Here is a 6,000-nt window from a genome sequence, read left to right as displayed (position 1 = left end):
TTTCACTTAAGAGAACATTTCTATCTAGAAATACCTTGAGACCTCATTCACTCATATGGCCTAGCCTTTGATGTTGAGTTTATAATGAGTCCATCTCTACATCAGATACCACAGCAGCCTCTCCAGTGTCAGTTTGTCCAGCCTACGGATAGAGATTTCCAACATTTTCTCCCTTTAGCTCAACCAAAACTCCCTTTGTTACCTTGATAAACTATTTTCACCACTAAATTGATAACCTTGTTCATCAAACACTCCAAGTGAAAGTAATTTTTTTTAAAACTAGGTACATGCCTAACATGCTGAATAGTTATAAATAATCCATCAAACATCTTGATTTTTACCTCTCTTTCACCAACAACTTCACATGGATTGTTATTTCCCCTGTAATCCATACTACCAGCAAAAGATCGATAACTATAAAACCAATCTTTGTGTGGTGTCATATGAAAGGAAGCACCAGAGTTAAGAGTCTAAACTTGAAGTAAAGAACTTCTCAGATTAGTAATTAATACCTCTCAATCTTCTAGTGGTGTCTGAACTTTAGCGATGTTTGCCTCGGATGTTGTTGTACTAAGATTCTCATTGGTTTCTTTTGGTAGCTTGCAATCCTTTTTGACGTGTCCATTCTTGCCACAATTCTAGCATTTCACTTTTTTTTGCCCCTTGGATTTGTACCTGGTTTGTCCATGCCCAATATTTTCTCTTTCTTGAGTTTTGCATCTTGCAACAAGGGTTTCTTTAGAAGAAGATCCTTGAGATGTCTTCTAACTTGAATCTTCAGAGATTAATGCGACTACCACATGTTCTAATACCAACTTTCCACTTGGTGTAGAATTACTTAGAGCCATAACCAATTGATCCCAACTATCTGACAAGGAGCATAGTAATCATGATGCCTTAATTTTTTCATCAATTTTCACACCTACTGAAGCCAACTGGCTTGCCAATGTGTTAAAATTATTGAGATGATCTATGATAGATGAATTGTCAAACATCCTCAAATTATACAACTGCCTACGTAGCAGAATTTTGTTTGCCAATGACTTCGTGTCATATAGCTTTGCAAGCTTATTGCATAGATCATGAGAAAATTTCTCTTTTGCAACATTGAAAAAAACTGATTTTTTTAGAGATAACTAGATTGTTGCTTTAGCCATGCTATCCATGGTATTTCATTCTAATGTGCTCATATTTCTAGGTTTTGATGCTACTCCTTTAAGAGCTTTATCACATCCATCCTTCACAAGCAAAGCATGAATCTTAAGCTTCCATAGAGAAAAATTGGAACCATCTATCTTATGCACCTCAAATCTGGTAACACTATTTCTTGTCATTTCTGAACTATTAAGACATACAAATTCTACACAAATAACCTATGCGTTGATACCAAATGTAATAAAAATAACAAGTGAAAAAAATTGTAGAGAACAACAATAGCACATAACACACAAATTTTATGTAGAAAAAATTGATAGAAATATACTAGTAAAAAACCTCCAACAAAATATCTTTTGTATTGATTCTCAAGAATTTTGAGAGTTACAACAATCTCAAAAGTGTACATCAAAACATGACTTTAAGAATCATATAGCAACCGAGTTGTAGAGTTCTATATAAAGACAACTTACTAAATATACTAAGTGTGACTTGCACAACTACACCCAAAACACATGTCAAATTACTATTTATAGTAAGTCACAAAAATTTTGGAATCCATGATGACTCAACCACATCTAGATGAGAATCCAATTTGGACTTCACATTCCAACACAAATCTTTTTGGTGTACAATAAAATCTCTCAATCTATTGAAACATACACCAAAATGATGACATATTCCCAACGATATATTTGATGTGACAAGAGAAGTAAAACTTGCAAAATATATTAAAACTACTCTTTTAAATTATATAGACTAATCTTCATACAAAATGGCATTCCAAAAAACTTTTTAGATCTACAAAACACAAAAAATCTCTTAGATTTGCAAAACACATTTTTTTTGCGTAAATTTTTTGTGGTTTAACAATAATAGAGATGCAAACAAATTTGCAGTAATTTTTGAAAACTATACAACATACCGCTTGTGTAGAGTTTATCAACTTCCCTTTCAAATAATGATGCTCTTATCCATTATTTGAAAATATGCAATTAAAGAGGATGATAAAATCCTACTTTGCATTTTTTTTTTTTCAAAAGTGCATTCTCTTTTTTGATAAAGATCTCCTTTAAATAATATTTTCCTCTTTCAAGTATGGTATTACTTTGCGCAAAAAATGGAAGAATCTATAGAACAATGTATGGAGATCAATGAAAATTTAGTGGAAATTGATTTGTTTTTTAATCGAAGTAGTTGCAATATATGTGGATACATTTATAAAATGTGAAGTTCAATTTTGAATAGTTTTTTAAGAATAAAATGCTATTAGAAATTTCTTTTCGTAGAGAAGGATTAAGGTTTAAACAACTTATTTTACAATATTGTGATCATTTTTAATGTTTATGAAACATTTTGTAGCATTTTTGTTAAATTCTCAACTTAAATGACTTTTATAATTTTATTAATTTCAAAACATGTTACATGTCTATGAGGTATATAAATTTGTTAAACTAGTTGTAATTTTTTTAATATATATGAACCACATTCAATCCTCATTGTATTTATGATAATTTATATTATGAATGTTTAAATTTTCTCTCTAGCATGCCCAATACAATAGAGCTTATGAACTGTACAAATCAATATCTCTTTTAGTTAGGGAGATGTATTTTTCTCTTATCAAGTTTCACTTGATGATCACATTCCAACAATTAATTATTACAAGTTTTGATAAATTAAAATAGAATGTATGTACTTGCTTTTTTAATATTGTAATAGTGAAATATTTGTTTACAGGTAGGTTGGAAAAGAGAGTGCCCATAATTATAACATAGTTATAAAATTACAATAATATCTATAGCTAATTCAAACCTTAACAATGACCTTAATTCTAACCTTAACATAATTTTCATAGTAGCCCAAAATTTTAACCTTATTCTAACTCTAAATCTAACATTAAAACAACCCTAATCCTTTTTTTTTTAAAAATTAACCTAATTCTGAGTCTAATTCTAAGCCTAAATTTAATCTTATTTAGAAATAATTTGAACCTTATTTTTTACCCTAACCTTAACCCTTACCCTTATTCTAACACTAACTTTCATTAAGAAACCTAATTTTAATCCTAATTATTATTATAATCATTTTAAAATTATAATAATAAATAAGAATTAAGTTTAAATTTATAATATCATTAAGGATTATAAATTAAATTATAAGCATTTAGAAATCCGGTAATAAGATGCAAATTATTTGAGCTTGCAAGTACTAATAAGCTTTAAATATTCTGTAATTATAAGATATGAGAATGACTATATATATATATATGACTTCCACAAATATAATATTTCTTTTAATTTAAAAAAATCATGCATTAATTTTTGTTCCTCTTCCCTAATTTATCCATTACTTTCATAATTCTAAGCGATTAAGAATTTAAAATTCCTATAGATACTTTTAAGTGGGCAATTAACACATTAATGTTCTTGTTCGTCATTTTCTTTTCACATTCTTCACGGTTCATAGTAACGCGGTTCATGGTAACGGAGGGTACGGTTCTGATTCATTGTAATTAACTAGTGCCGTTACTCTACTGATTTCTCTCAATTTAAAAAACTTTGAGCGTTACTCCACAACTGTGACAAAATCTGACTTCTACGTTACCATGCATATAAAAAATTAATTTCGAGGGCCAAAAATAGTGCAAATCGTCTTTAAAGTAAGGAAATTTGTATAACTGAAATTCTGAATCAGGATTCATCAGTCACCTGTCACCTTAACAATGGATCTCACTGTCACACGACCATTAAAAGCACGTCCTCCATGCCCGTCTAATCATTTTATCAAAGTCTTTCAACTACATTCTTCTCTTTGTATTGTTGGATTCTTGGCTTGTGTGTAGTAATGGCGCAAACAAATGCAGAAGAGCAGCAAGATGATGATTTCTTAAGTTTATGTGAGAATAAAAATGAAGAAGAAATACATGGGCAGCAGCTTCCACTTCCAGTGAATCATGATGATCCTGACACTAAACCTATGGAGAATCTGAAACACCCAAGTGAATCAGAAAGAGAGACACAGAAAGAGAGCTTAAATGGAAATCTTCCTCTGTGTGGAGTAATATTGGAGAGAAATGAACCAGAGCAGAAGGGTTTTGGGAAGAAGAATGAAGAGGAAAAGAGTGACCAGCAGATTCTTCCTGCAGATCCACATGTAAATGGACACCTAGACACAGTTCACCCTGGAGGTGTGGTGGAGCCCAAAGAGCCCAGTGATAGTGAAGGGAAAACAGATCAGAAGGAGTTGATTGCAAAGCCCCATCTCGTAAGCAGCTCTTCTACCTCTGTAACTTCTCTTTAATCTATTTACCCAGTTTTTTCAATCGGTTTATAAAGGAATTAAACAATCATAAATTGATTTCACTTAGTTTGTATTTTTTTATAAGGAATGTAATGTTGGCATCTCTATATCTGCAGTCTACTGATGAGGAGGCAGAAGAAAAAGAAGAGAAAAAAAGAAAAGAGAAAGGCAGCGTTAATTGAATTGTGAAAAGAAGGAAGGTGAAAGAACATTTAAAGATTAAAGATATTTAATGGATGGTGTTTAAGTATATTTTAAGAAGGGAAAGTTTAGTGACTGGTTGTGAATTAAGAAGGGAAAGTTTAGAGACTAGTTATGATGTTTTCATACTGTAAGTATGTTTTTCTGATTCTTGTGTGTGGATTGTACTATTTTTGGATTTTTTAAGTAGTAAATTAATAAATTGTAATATTTATGTTTTTCATCACCAATTTTCTTCTGTAACAAAAATCAGATTAAATTTAGAGAAAAAAATCTATATTATGCATTAATTTTTTTTTCTATATTTTATAGATTTTTTAAATGCTTTATATAATGTAATTAATCTAATAGTTAAGGAGAATATATATTTTATAATTGTTTGTAAATGTTAATCATATTTAAAAATATTTACTTATCTATCATAAGTTCATAATAAATTATAACAAATAATAGACATGTAATTTATATTATTTACATTTATCATTCTAAATGGTTATTGGTCCTTCTCAATTCATTATGGTTATCTGGAGAGCTCTTGGAAGAGTTAAAATTAGTAATACCTGTTATCATATTTTTTATCTTTATGTGTTTTTGTTATTGAGGTATTTGTTGATCATTTAAATAATATTAAGTTATATCTTGACAAACATAGTCAATAACTTGATGATTCTCAATATTGACATATAAATAAGTTTTCACATTCATTTTAAATTAACTTTTGAGAGCAAATTTCATGTCTTACATGAAATGATTGATTATATTTTATAATGTCTTTCCATAAAATAAAACATTAAGAAAATAATTGAGATTATAAATAGAGATTTAAACCTCACTCTCAAAAGATTCTTCAAATTTGATTTCAAATGAAATAAATAAAAAAAAAATTAAGAAACATTGTATTTTGTTTCAAACCTAACATTCTAATATACAACATTTTTCTATTGTCTTCATTTTATTTATGATAATTTATGTTATGAATGTTTAAATTTTCTCTCTCGCATGTCGAGTACGGTAAAGCTTATAAATTATACAAATCAATCTCTCTTTTAATCAAGGAGATTATTTTTTCTTTATCAAATTTCACATGACCACATTCCAACAATTAATTATGATAAATTTTGGTAAATTGAACAAATAAAATGTATAATAAATAAGCATTAAATATTCTATAATATATAAGATATGAGTATTATTATAAGACACAAATATAATATTTCTTTTAATTTAAAAAATAATACGTTATTATTTTACCTCCTCAATAATCTATCCATTACATTCATAGTTCTAAGCAATTAAGAATTTAAAATTCCTATGAGTACTTTTAAATGGGCAATTGACACA

The sequence above is a fragment of the Cryptomeria japonica genome, chromosome 3 (genome assembly GCF_030272615.1).
Source record: "Cryptomeria japonica chromosome 3, Sugi_1.0, whole genome shotgun sequence".
NCBI classification, from domain to species: Eukaryota; Viridiplantae; Streptophyta; class Pinopsida; order Cupressales; family Cupressaceae; genus Cryptomeria; species Cryptomeria japonica.
This window is presented reverse-complemented; position numbering follows the sequence as displayed.